Source organism: Abramis brama (genome assembly GCF_963993115.1).
Source record: "Abramis brama genome assembly, chromosome: 14".
In the NCBI taxonomy this organism is placed as follows: domain Eukaryota; kingdom Metazoa; phylum Chordata; class Actinopteri; order Cypriniformes; family Leuciscidae; genus Abramis; species Abramis brama.
In genome coordinates this window covers 37,426,002-37,440,954 of record NC_139976.1, presented here as the reverse complement: position 1 = coordinate 37,440,954, position 14,953 = coordinate 37,426,002, and the positions used below count along the sequence as shown (strand labels likewise).

Below are 14,953 nucleotides of genomic sequence, written 5' to 3'. Positions count from 1 at the left end.
TAAATCAATTACCTATACCCTGTGTTTTTCACAGCACTGCCGTAAATCACACAGTCACACCTCGAGAACCAGCCTCTGTTCCCTCTCAGATATCAGCACAAGCTGCAGTTAAAGCTTGTGGAACTGCAGTTTCGCAATTGTTTTTAATTGTTGTTCTTATTAAATTATTATTATTATTATTATTATTATTATTATTAATAATACATTTATTATTATGCTAATAAACTGCTGTTTTGTAATTGTTTTTTAATTATTAAAGCTAGTGAAACCACTGTTTTGTTATTAATATTTTATTATTATTATTATTAATGCCAATAAAGCTTTAATAATTAGTAAAGCTATTTAATTATTGTTATTATTATTATTAAAACTAGTAAAACTACTGTTTTGTAATTGTTTTTAATTGTTATTATTATTACATATATTAAAACTGCTGTTTTGTAAATTATTATAATTATTAAAGTTATTATTAATAATTATTAATTATTAAAAAACGTTTTTTAAATTATTATTATTATTATTATTATTATTATTAAAGCGAGTAAAACTGCTGTTTTGTCATTGTTTTTAATTGTTGTTATTATTATTAATAAAGCTAATAAAACTAATGTTTTGTAAATTATTATTATTTTTATTGGTACTGGTGGATTTCCGCGGGAAATTCGAGCGTGTCTTTGCGTCATTCCGTCTCATCTGTCCACATAAAGAAGAGTCTCGGCTAGTCGGCTGTGAGTGTGAGGATGTGGAGATTTATAGCCTTTTCTCACAGCACTTGATATAATTAAACTGATCATTTTGATGGCGGATCCAGAAAGGTTCAAACGACAATCACCAGCTGGAGATTCACCCGTTGTAAAACGCAAAAGACTTCAGAGTGACTATAAAAGAGAGAGTGCAACCGGCTCATGCGGAAACAAGGATAATATCGGAAGGGCATTAATTATCACGCAATGCTGATGTTGTTAACATTAACAATTTGAGAACAAAGTATAATTTGCACGGTTTGGCGTGATATGATAAGCGATCGTTAGATTTAATCAGCGATATTTACTCCAATGTTTTTTCCCCTTAGTTGGTCAGAACAAAAGTGGATGTTACTCGTTCAGAACATTTTCCAGTGAAAACTCTTATGTTGGTCAAACTTCCAAAAAGCAGAATCTGTGATTGTGAATGCCAGGATCCACACCGGCGGCGACTGACAGCCGCACGTTCTCCTCAAACACTGGATTAATCCGCGCTGTGCCGTGCCGAGGCACAACCCACATAAAGTTGATGATTCCGCGAATAACTGCAATTGCAGATTTCGAACAGAGATGGCGACAAAGAGGAAAAACTATGGACTGCAGCTTTAACTATAATGTAAACAAACAAAACCTTATTGGAAACTTTTTTTGCAAAAGTTTATATCTCACAATTATGACTTGATTTCTGGCAATGGTCAGATAAAAGCCAAAGTTACCTTTTTAACTGTTTCCCAAAAGAAAACACTACATGTCCGGGACCCATTTTTAGTGTCCTATTCCTTTAAATCCTCAGCAGGTTTCACTATGGCTGTAGTGCAGAAGCACAAGATCTGTCAGGGTCTGTCGTTCCACAGATGACAGATTCGTCTTTCAAACATCTAGTGTTAATGTCAAGGTCAGTCTGATAACATCCGCTGTGTTTCTCCGGACAGGCTAGTAAATGGAGAATGGAGAGTCAGAATAAAAGATCCATGTTTCTTTGCTCTTGCTCTGCCTCAACATGCCCATCGATCCGATGTTGACTTGTTCACCATTAGTTCAGTATCGTTGGTCAGATTTAACATGCATGTGTTTGTGTGTTTTAGTGTGTGTTCTTCTGACTGGAAACACTTTAATGTGTGCCAGTCCATTAACCTGCAAATGCAATGAGAGTTAATTATCAGTGTGTGTTTGTAATTCGCTCTTTCTGCCTTTGGTTGTGGAATACAGTTAATATTGACCTTGATACACATAATTACCTCTTTGAGGGAAATGGTTAATTACTCAAAGATGCAACCTAATCTAATCTGATCTAATCTAACCTAACCTAACCTAACCTAACTTAATCTAACCTAACCTAACCCAATCTAACCCAATCTAATCTAACCTAACCTAACTTTATCTAACTTAATCTAACTTAATCTAATTTAATCTAATCTAATCTAACCTAACCTAACCTAACTTTATCTAACTTAATCTAACTTAATCTAATCTAACCTAACCTAACCCAATCTAATCTAACCTAACTTTATCTAACTTAATCTAATATAATATAATCTAACCTAACCTAACCTAACCTAACCTAACCTAACCCAATCTAACCTAACCTAACCTAACCTAACCTAATCTAACCTAACCTAACCTAACCCAATCTAACCTAACCTAACCTAACCTAACCTGACGTTATCTAACTTAATCTAATCTAACCTAACCTAACCTAACCTAACCCAATCTAACGTAACCCAATCTAACCCAATCTAACCTAACCTAACCTAACCTAACCTAACCTAACCTAACCTAACCTAACCCAATCTAACCTAACCTAACCTAACCTAACCTAATCTAATGTAACCTAATGTAACCTAATGTAACCTAACCTAACCTAACCTAATCTAATGTAACCTAACCTAGCCTAGCTTTGGCATTTTTTGATTTTTTAAAATAAAAATTTAGAAAATTCGCAATAATACTAAGAAATTATACAGCTGTAATGCAACTCCAAGACAGCTATACATTCATAAGCACGATTGCAAAATCTATGCAAAAATCACTTTTTTTTAATTTGTAATATTCATTTCATCAATAAGACCATGCTTATCATTGAGCCCTGCTTATGCAAGTAACATGTAATAAATATAAATGTAATGATAGACACCCAGTGTGCCGCATGCAACACACGTCATTTCATCAATCATTTAAGGTCTGCTGAAAAGGTCAACTACACTGTTTTGCACACGATTAAGCAAACGGCACAGCAACAAGTACGTTCAGATGCTCACATTGTATCCTCAATACTTTAACTGTCTAAATTAATTGTTTTAATTGCACATAAAGCAGGAAATCAGGAAATACACGCCAGACATTTGCTCTGCTCTTTATGAGTTTTACAGCCGAGTGCTGATGAATATTCATGAGAAGTTGCTTTGTCAGGTTTTGAGAGTTTGAGTGACAGCTGCACTTACCCAGCAGCTTTTGCGTTTATTTTTTGGTTTTGCTTGTGATGAATATTAATAAGCACCTGTCAGCGTGTGAACACAGCAGGTTGTTAGGGTTGATTATGAGAGTGTCCGTTCACACACCGTGACTCGCAGTAAACCCCTGTGAACCAGAGAACAGAGAAACAATGTTCTCTCAAAATTATGAACAAACATTCTTCCAATAACATTTATAGAATGTTCGTTCAAAGTTATTTGTCTTAAATAATAACAAAATAAAAATCTTGGCACAAAAATATTGTACAAGGAGCCTTTTTTCCTGAAATGTAACATCGTTTAAGAATGTTCAGAATGTTCCGAGAACATTCAAAAGTAACGTTGCCAAAATGTTTGCAGAATTTAAAAATGGATGTTCCCTTAATGTTCAAAAAACTGTTTTTTAAAAAACGGGACATTCTGAGAACATTCAGAAAGCACGTTAGCCAAAGTTCTTTTCTTTCTTCCTCATTCTGATGCTCTGATTCTGAACTTCAGCAGATCTTCTTGATCATACATGCCTAAATGCATTGAGCTGCTGCCATGTGATTGGCTGATTAACAGGAGTACCTTAAGTGGCCAGTGTGTGAGAGAGAGTGTGTGAGTGAGTGAATTAGTGTGAATGCGTGAGTGTGAGTGTGAGTGTGAGAGAGTGTGAGAGAGTGTGAGAGAGTGTGAGTGAGTGTGAGTGAGTGTGAGAGAGTGTGAGAGAGTGTGAGAGAGTGTGAGTGAGTGAGTGTGAGTGAGTGTGAGTGAGTGTGAGTGAGTGTGAGTGAGTGAGTGTGAGTGAGTGAGTGTGAGTGAGTGTGTGTGTGAGTGAGTGAGTGTGAGTGAGTGTGAGTGAGTGTGAGTGAGAGTGTTAATGCGTGTGAGTGTGAGTGTGAGTGTGAGTGAGTGAGTGAGTGAGTGAGAGTGAGAGTGAGTGTGAGTGTGAGTGAGTGTGAGTGAGTGTGAGTGTTAATGCGTGTGAGTGTGAGAGTGAGTGCGAGTGAGTGTGAGAGTGAGTATGAGTGTGAGTGAGTGTGAGTGAGTGTGAGTGAGTGTGAGTGAGTGTGAGAGTGAGTGTGAGTGAGTGAGTGTGAGTGAGTGTGAGTGAGTGTGAGTGAGTGTGAGTGAGTGTGAGTGTTAATGCGTGTGAGTGTGTGTGAGTGAGTGAGTGTGAGTGAGTGTGAGTGAGTGTGAGTGAGTGTGAGTGAGTGTGAGTGAGTGTGAGTGAGTGTGAGTGTGAGTGAGTGTGAGTGAGTGTGAGTGAGTGAGTGTGAGTGAGTGAGTGTGAGTGTTAATGCGTGTGAGTGTGAGAGTGAGTGTGAGTGAGTGTGAGTGAGTGTGAGTGTGAGTGTGAGTGAGTGTGAGTGAGTGTGAGTGAGTGTGAGTGAGTGTGAGTGAGAGTGTTAATGCATGTGAGTGAGTGTGAGTGAGTGTGAGTGTGAGTGAGTGTGAGTGAGTGTGAGTGAGTGAGTGTGAGTGAGTGTGAGTGAGTGTGAGTGAGAGTGTTAATGCGTGTGAGAGTGTGAGTGAGTGTGAGTGAGTGTGAGTGAGTGTGAGTGAGAGTGTTAATGCGTGTGAGTGTGAGTGTGAGTGAGTGAGTGAGTGAGTGAGAGTGAGTGTGAGTGTGAGTGAGTGTGAGTGAGTGTGAGTGTTAATGCGTGTGAGTGTGAGAGTGAGTGCGAGTGAGTGTGAGTGTGAGTGTGAGTGAGTGTGAGTGAGTGTGAGTGAGTGTGAGTGAGTGTGAGTGAGTGTGAGAGTGAGTGTGAGTGAGTGAGTGTGAGTGAGTGTGAGTGAGTGTGAGTGAGTGTGAGTGTGAGTGAGTGTGAGTGTGAGTGAGTGTGAGTGAGTGTGAGTGTTAATGCGTGTGAGTGTGAGTGAGTGAGTGAGTGAGTGAGAGTGAGAGTGAGTGTGAGTGAGTGTGAGTGAGTGTGAGTGAGTGTGTGTGAGTGAGTGAGTGTGAGTGTTAATGCGTGTGAGTGTGAGAGTGAGTGCGAGTGAGTGTGAGTGAGTGTGAGTGAGTGTGAGTGAGTGTGAGTGAGTGTGAGTGAGAGTGTTAATGCATGTGAGTGAGTGTGAGTGAGTGTGAGTGAGTGTGAGTGAGTGTGAGTGAGTGTGAGTGAGTGTGAGTGTGAGTGTGAGTGAGTGTGAGTGAGTGTGAGTGAGTGTGAGTGAGTGAGTGTGAGTGAGTGAGTGTGAGTGAGTGTGAGTGAGAGTGTTAATGCGTGTGAGAGTGTGAGTGAGTGTGAGTGAGTGTGAGTGAGTGTGTGTGAGTGAGTGAGAGTGAGTGAGTGAGTGAGTGTGAGTGAGTGTGAGTGAGTGAGTGTGAGTGTGAGTGAGTGTGAGTGAGTGTGAGTGAGTGTGAGTGAGTGAGTGTGAGTGTGAGTGTGAGTGAGTGTGAGTGAGTGTGAGAATGAGTGGAGTGTGAATGTGTGCGTGTGTGTGTGGCAGGGAGATTCACCCTATAACTGCATTTCTCTGCAGTGTGTGTGTGTGTGTGTGGTCAGTGAGACATCTGTTCATCGTCTCAGGGTGGGCTTTAAAGCATCTTGAGTGAAACACGGATCATTAGTCTTGTTTAGTTCTTGCCAAACGAGTGTTACTCAACAGATGACCAGGATATGTGACGCTCATCGTGCTGAAGTCTTGTGAAAAACTGAAACACAGCACTTAACCCTCATGCTCATATGAACACACTGAACTATGAGTCAAATGAAAGATTGATGCGGTGACTCACACTTTTCTGTTGTTATTTTTCAGTGTATTTTTCTTGTACAGATGATGTAAATGACATACAACGATGATGTAAAAAGCTAAAAAATCTCATAGTTGTCAGACTTATTTAAAAAACATAAAACAATCTTACCAAAATTATGCAAATGAATCAATGTCCGTTGCATCGATTCTTTGAAGCATGCAGTCACTTTCTGTGTGACACTTTCCAGTGAACTTAGCAATATTTTTTGCCTCTTAAGTTTATATCAGAGATGCTATTAAATGATTACTATTAAAATGCCATCACATGCTCACGAGTTGCGAAACTAATGTAATGACATGCTCTTATGGAAACTTAATGGGCAAATAAAAATCACTCACACATAGTATAATATTAATGATGTTGCTTAACTTTACATTGCCAGCAAATCATCGTGAATATTAAATATATTGCCCACTCCTACATATATATTCACCAAAAAAAATATTAACAGATGGAAAATGGATGTTAGAAGCTTTACTTTTCTCCTGAAGATCTCTTTGAAGAATGAGATGATAAACTATGAAACCTCAAACTATGAAACCATAATTTCAATTTTACTTCTATCTCTCATATTTGAGCTTTTTTTATTCTTTCTTTTTGTAGTTTTTTTCCCCCTTATGTCGTTATTAGTTCTGCCTTAACCCGATTTAAACCCACTCAGGGTTATTATAGCTTTTTCAGATATCACCTTTCATGTAGTGTGTAATGCAGCTGTTTGAATATAAAAGGTCTGCAAAGTTTCAAAGATCAAAGTACATGATAAATGGAGTGATTGAGAATCTGTATTCTGTTCTGCCTGCCGTCAGTAATTCCAGTAATTCTGCTTGAAACTGCGTAGATTTGTAACTAATTTGCATAATGCCCGCCTCTGGTCTTGATTGGCTGAACAGCGTCTCTTAGCGCCGCCCTCAAACACTGTAGTGTATCTGAGACTGGAAGAGTTTGGTTCGTGTTGTTCGTGTCGAGAAGACGCTGTTTCTGTTGACAAAGCAAATCCACTTTGATGAGATTGATATGGTAAAACCCACGCCATCGTTACTGTTCGTATCACTGTGATCAAGAGCTGAGATTCAGATATGCTAATGTGTATCTGGTTTCTGACCAATCAGAGCAGAGCAGCTCTCAGAGAGGCGGAGCTTAGAGAGACTGAATGCTTCATCGAACTGTTTCAGACACTGAGAGAAAAGAGCTGATGCGTGTATTATGAGAAAATTAACATGTTTTTTTGCATGCAAACTTGTATCAAAATATGAGCACTTTAACCTGATGTACTGAAATAAATAAAACTAAAAGTGAAATAAAAATCAATAAAACCTATAGACGTATTTCACTAAACTCTAACTAAAATTAAAATGAAAGCAGAAAATATAAAAACTATAATGAAAACTATAATAGTACATGATACTAAAATAACACTGCTCTGATTGCGAGAGCAAAAAAGAATGAGGAAAAAGTCCCTTAAACTAGATACTACTGAATAAGCTAGAGTGAGATATGTGCGGATAGGGATAGTTAATCTGAGATATTATACGACCGGCTGAAGCGGAGCTGCATTAATAGTGTATATGTGTCTGTCTCCTGGCGATCTGAAGGTAATTAAAGCAGAACCTCTGCCTCCTGTCGCTGTAATGTCAGTGTGAGTGTATGGGAGTGACGGCGTGATCTTTGCACATCACTGCATGTGTGAGGAATACGGGAATTCTTCAGTTAGACCTACTATATATACAGTAGGCCTTATATATAGGAACATTATCATTTAAAAGAAATTAAAAACAAGTGTGTAAACCACCCACTGGTTTCTAATTTACTTTCAATATTTTTATTTATTTTTAACCATAAACAAAAAAACTATGAATTAAATTCAAATTAAATCTTTAGAGCTAAAATAACAAATAGGTTATTCATAACTTATTCAGTTTAAGTTCTGCTTAATACATTGCAGGTTTTGAGTTAATATCAAATTTTTTATTAAGTGAAATTAACTTTTTTTCATTTAAAAATAAGTTAAATTAACTCATTTCGTTTAGTGACTTTCAGTATTAGGTTTTACAGTATATATATAAAATGTATGTCTAATTCAAGAATTTAAGCAATTTCTACTTCATTTTTTAAGTAAAATGAGATTCAACTTTTGAAGTCAATTTAATATAATTTAAATGAGTTGAAATGATTTGTACAGCCAATTTGATTATACTTAAAAAATGTACATAAAATATTATACTTAAAATTAAAAATATAAAAACATTTTTTCCATTACTTCAAAGTTAGTTATATGAGATCCAACTGGATTTATTCAGTTCAATATAATTTAAATGACCTGAAAATATGAGTAAAATTACGTTCACAGTCAGTTTGATTTATACTTAAAAATGTAAGTCTTCAAATTGGTGTATTTCTTCCAGTGTAATGCGGTCACTGATTATATAAGCTTTTTTATCCCTGAGTGAATCCGTCTTAGTCACTCTTTAAAAGAATCCTTTATCCTTAACACACTCATTCTCATTATATGTGGAGCATTTAACTATATTATCAAGGCCTTCTTCATTTAATGGATTCAGTCACCTTTCTGCAAAAGATGAAGGTTATTGTGCTAATGGATTATTGAATATTATTCAATGACATTAATAATTTTATGAGGGTTAGGATAGTTTGACGTAGATACACTTGACCTTCCTGTGTTTCCTGGACGAGAGGACGTAACTCTCTGCTTAACTAAAATAGTAGGTATAGTGTATATATATATATATATATATATATATATATATATATATATATATATATATATATATATATATATATATATATATATATATATATATATATATATATATATATATATATATATAATTTGCTGTAACATGGCATTTGAAGATTACTTCACTCTTTTGTTATCCGTTGTTTGGCTTTACATTATAAAATAATGATGTTAGACTCCTTGTGCATACAAAAATCTCACTGGATTATTACAATTAATGGCAAAAGGAATGTTTAGAAATGTAAACTATATTTCCTTCTGACACAATACATCAAAATATATAAATTACTGACTTTAAAACCAATTTCTATTTATTTATTTATTTATTTTTTATAGAAAATACTAACATGCCTAAGACTTTTGTACAGTACTGTGTATATATAATTGTGACAATTATTGAGACAAAATAGTAGGCCTAAATAATTTTAATGTTGGCCATTTATTGTTTTTTAGACATAACATTAAAATAATTATAATTTTATTACATCATCCAGAATATTATTGCATCCATAATTAATGAGTTTGAGATCAAATGAATGTCATATTTTTGCTGTAACGTGGCATTTGAAGATTACTTCGCTCTTTTATTATCCATTGTTTTGCTTCATTTGCTTCATTTACAGATGTTTGATTCAACTGTGGGTTCCAACACGGCTTTGCAATGCAGTTTGTGAATGTTTGTAGGACTATGGGTTCAGGAAACACTGAACTATGTTGATAACAACAGAATTAGTTGGCAAACGATGCTTTTTTTGGTCCACTTTGCAGTTTATTCTACTCAAGAACAACCACTAACAGAAAATGACTGTGACTGACACGTGAAGCGACCAACCACTGTTCGTTTTGCTTTTGTTTGCTCTTCAAGATGGGTAAAAATCTGATAAACAATGCAATAATATGTTAAATTAACACTCAGTGTACATATGTGTCCAACTACAGGGTGTTAAAATTAACACTGAAGCAGTGTTGAAGTTAATGAGATAATTAAGTGATTAATTAAGAGATGATTGACCATTAGTGGTGACACCTAATGTTAATAAGCAGGATCATTGAAGGAAAGAGAAACAAGGAGAACAGAAAAAAGAGAAACACAAGAACTACAACTGACTTCGAGCCATTACATATTATTGCACTTATTATTACCAGTTTAATTTTATTTCTGTCACACGTTCTTATTTAGATTTAACAGAAGTTTAGATGGTAATGTTTTATGGAATGTTTTGTTTCAAGTCGCCATTATGATGATCAGTGTTTGCTTTAGTTGGGCTCTTGACCCTTTAGTTTTTAATATTAGGCTAGTTTTTTTCTGACTGCTCCAACTCTGTGTTTATAAAGCACATTTGTTGCGGCAAGATAAACTATAGGCGCGTTTCCATTACAGATTTACGCAAAAAAAATGTTTTTCTAAATGTCGACAAAAAACTGTTTCGAAATTATTGTTTCGGAAACAAATATATCGGCGCAATGTATGATTTCAATCCGTGTTATTTGCTATAGTGGAACTATTTTTTTTCAGATACCTCACAACCGTGTATAAACTTCCGCTCAATATTTGAGTCTGAAGCGCAGTAATATCAACGATCAATGAGTCCTCCAACAGAAATCAATGGGATTTTACAAAATGCCAAATAAAACACGACAGAAACTGTATTTCGCTACGCTACTTGTTTTGGAACATCAACGAACACCACTAACCACTCGGTGAGTTGCACAGTTTTGAAAACGAACGTTAAGGGTTGTTTTAAGGACATGTTTGTGCATGCCCATAGACAGCCACTCTGAAGCAGTCAAAGGCGATTCTAAACGAGTCAAAAAGTCAAGACAGGACCCATCGTCAACATTTCTGTGTCCACCACTAACAAACCAGAAAATAGACTCAAAGTGCTAAATACCGGAATTATTTATTTATTTATAATTATTTCCGGTTGTCTTGTAGCCATAGACAACAAAGCGCACATTCAGATAGCGCGAAGACAACCGGATGGATGCGGGTCCGTCACTGATTATGGCCCCCCTGGAAACATTTCCATTGTGTCTTTGCAGTTTGCAGTTTGCAGTTCGTTTCCCTATTTGCTCGTGCTGTGAATATTTGCAGCTTACGTGATGTGAAATCGACGAAGTTGTTTTCTGTATATGTAGTTGTTGTGGCGTTTGTATGTGTTGTGACCCTTCTCGGCCACCGTATAAATGGGAGTTTTTGCGAAATTTTGTTTCCATTAAGCGTATTTTGAATTCGCAATTTCAATTTGCGCAATTTGAAGGGTAATGGAAATGCGGCTTATGACACCCTGTAGTTGGACACACATGTACATTTAACACTGGGGATTTTGCATTGTACAAGGATAATAGACTACAAAAGCATCATCCTCTGCTCACTTTCACTGTTTCTATCAGTCTGGTCTCATGATGATGTTTAGTTATAATGGCTCTCATTTCACCAATCAATCAACCTGTATGGTGACGGATAGAGGCAAAACTATTATTAAAAACATGAGCCTGACAATGTCAGTATTGAATGTAATATCACCTGCTGAGCTGAAACTGAACAGACTAAACCATTCCCTACAGACACTGACTGACAGAACAAACAAAGCATTGGTTTGTGATTTAATCATGTTCATCTGGCTAGTCTTTCCTCATGCAAAGTGCACAGATGCCTGTAAAAGCGTACACTTGTGCTTTGCGTCTAATAATAATACTGATGAATATTCAAAATCCACTCGTGTGCTTAATTTGAAATACACAGAAATTAAATCAGCTCGTCGTTCTGTTTGCAGATTTTCTCTGGAGGCTGTTTATAATGTGGGTCCGTTTTAATCACACTCCAAGTCTAAAAGTGGCTCATTTACACGAGTGTTTGTCTTGAAGGCTTTGGCCGTGTCCCTATGCAAATATGATAACAAAGTGGATTCAGAATCGAGCCCTTACATAAGCATCTCTTCTCGCCGGATCTAATTTGCTGGGAAGGGAAGAAGTGTAGGTGTTCACATGATGTCTACACTGTCCTCCCTATTTATGACACAAACTAACAAGTGTCTAGGGACCTCTTCCTTATCCGGACGTGTTAACGATGCACACCTTGAGCTGAGAGTATCAGCAACTTCAGGGAATGCAATGATTCTTCCCTCCACCTTTACTAAAGCTATGATCAGTTTATCATCGCATGAAGTGGAACTAGGACTGCGATGCGTTATAATAATGAGTTTCTGACTCGTTCTAATTGGTTGATCCAGGTTTGAAGCCATTGCAAAATTATTATTTTTTTAAATTAATTGTAGTAATCCCAGTAATTGCAGACCCCCCCCCCCCCATTGCAAATCAGGTTTATTGGCAAATGCCAATAACAAATGTACAACAAATGTTTCAAGTGAAAATGCAACTTTTAATTACTTTTGATATTTACACTATACCGTTCAGAAGTTTGGGGTCAGTATTTAATTTTTTTTGGAAAGAAATTAAAGAAACCCCTTGCCTCACAGGGATCACTGGTGATCCCAGATCTCAGATTGTTCATTGTTTTTGAGCTTATTTATCTCTCTATTAGTAATTGCTAGAGTATTTCTGAGTAGTTCATAGTAAACTGTCAAGTGTCAGCTTTTAAATGATACCTTGGTTTTGTGTATAGTCAGAAGGACTCATTAGCAACAACCATTTTATTATGGGTATGTCATATTGCACTCGATTCTCAAATGGGGGGTGACAGGTAAGGGGTTAATGCTTTTATTCAGCAAGGATGCATTACATTGATCAAAAGTGACAGTAAAGACATTTATACTGTTACAAAAGATTCTATTTCAAATAAACACTGTTTTTTTAACTTTCTATTTATCAAAGAATCCTGGAAAAAAATTGTACACAACTGTTTTATAATAATAAATGTCTCTTGAGCATCAAATCATCATATTAGAATGATTTCTGGGGGATCATGTGACACTGAAGACTGGAGTAATGATGCTGAAAATTCAGCTTTGATCACAGGAATAAATTACACTTTACTATACACTCACCTAAAGGATTATTAGGAACACCTGTTCAATTTCTCATTAATGCAATTATCTAATCAACCAATCACATGGCAGTTGCTTCAATGCATTTAGGGGTGTGGTCCTGGTCAAGACAATCTCCTGAACTCCAAACTGAATGTCAGAATGGGAAAGAAATGTGATTTAAGCAATTTTGAGCGTGGCATGGTTGTTGGTGCCAGACGGGCCGGTCTGAGTATTTCACAATCTGCTCAGTTACTGGGATTTTCACGCACAACCATTTCTAGGGTTTACAAAGAATGATGTGAAAAGGAGATAAACATCCAGTATGCGGCAGTCCTGTGGGCGAAAATGCCTTGTTGATGCTAGAGGTCAGAGGAGAATGGGCCGACTGATTCAAGCTGATAGAAGAGCAACTTTGACTGAAATAACCACTCGTTACAACCGAGGTATGCAGCAAAGCATTTGTGAAGCCACAACACGCACAACCTTGAGGCGGACGGGCTACAACAGCAGAAGACCCCACCGGGTACCACTCATCTCCACTACAAATAGGAAAAAGAGGCTACAATTTGCACGAGCTCACCAAAATTGGACAGTTGAAGACTGGAAAAATGTTGCCTGGTCTGATGAGTCTCGATTTCTGTTGAGACATTCAGATGGTAGAGTCAGAATTTGGCGTAAACAGAATGAGAACATGGATCCATCATGCCTTGTGCAGGCTGGTGGTGGTGGTGTAATGGTGTTACTGCTGTTTCCACTGTTTTAAAGCATACTTTGCATTGTTCCTCATAACACCTCTTACCACGGTAAAATCACGGTAATGTGTGGCCTCGTGCTGCTCTTGCAGTTTCGGTTTGTTGCTGAATTGAACTTTCTTGCTGTGCGATGTGAGTTTGTACTCAGTGTGACAGCAGGGTTATTATGATGCATCGCCACCGAACACCATCATATTCTGACCCGCGTCATCATGGTGTCCCGCTGTTTAGCAGAGGAGGAGCTTTTTCGGGAAACTTTACTGTGTTTCAGCACTGAGATGAGGGCGGTTTAATGTCAAGACATGCCTGGAGTTTGTCCTTGGCACTGAAGATGACAGCGCAGTTGTTTGTCAGTGTGTTCGTCACCAGCTGCAATGAAGGAACATACAGAAAATACACCAGATTAATAAAACTGACTGACCATGACTTTATTAGCCTTGATCTCAGAGTCAGCAAACTGCTGATAATAAAGGACTGGTGGTGGTGTGTGTGTGTATTGTGTGTGTTTGTGCGCGTGAGTGTGTAACTAAGTTTTGTGTGATGGGTAGGTTTAGTGTAAGGGGACAGAAATATACAGTTTGTACAATATAAAAACCATTACGTCTATGGAATGTCCCCATTTAGATGGCTAAGTAAACGTGTGTGTGTGTGTGTGTGTGTAAATGTGGTCTGGTTTTCTCACTCATCATTATGTGTGACAGTGTAATGAGAGCGTATAACACACTCATTAGAATGTGTGGATCAACTCTATATGCGCTTAGATCAAGATCAGCTCTCAGGAGGCCTGCAAACAGACCTCTTCACGTTTAATGCATGACGAGAGGAAAACACCCATCATGTAGAGGCAAGACGTAACAACCCAGTCTTTGGGTAGTTTTTGTGTTACCCAGATCCTGGGTCAGACTTAACAACCCAGTGTTTGTGTTACCCAGATCCTGGGTCAGACGTAACAACCCAGTGTTTGGGTAGTTTTTGTGTTACCCAGATCCTGGGTCAGACGTAACAACCTAGGGGTTGAGTTATTTATCGCAAGAGATCGGCACGAGATCCAGTGCCGTTACGGTGGAAACGGGACAAAAATGTTTAATTTTTACTTCTAATATTTGTTAAGTGAGCTTAAATGTATGCAATATGCATTCAAAACTATAAAACATATACTGTAAAATATGATAAAAAATCATATCAATAAATATATATATATTTTTTTAAGTTTAGAGGATTTAAGTAAAAAAAGAAAGGAAAAAAGCTAGCAAAATGAATCAACCGATTATGCTGGGTTAAATAAACAACCCAATTTGCTGGGTAAAATTAACCTAACGTGTTCTGTCCTATATTTACCCAGCCCTTGAGTTGAAGACAACCCAAACTGGGTTGCTTTTAACCCCGTGTTTTTTTAGAATGTAAAGGTACTTCTACTGTTACTTCATGTTCATATTTCAAACACATCCAGAAAGCAAGAGTGTGGTGTAAATTTCCCTGTCATTGTTCAAATAAATGTCAAATAACGCTGTTATTGTTGTT

General features: G+C 37.1%; 1 protein-coding gene across 2 annotated transcripts in view; it reads left to right on the top strand.

Moving 5' to 3' along the window:
* rab26 (RAB26, member RAS oncogene family) overlaps positions 1-14,953 on the top strand; it is a 93,906-nt gene that overhangs the window by 29,355 nt on the left and 49,598 nt on the right. The window lies entirely within an intron of this gene.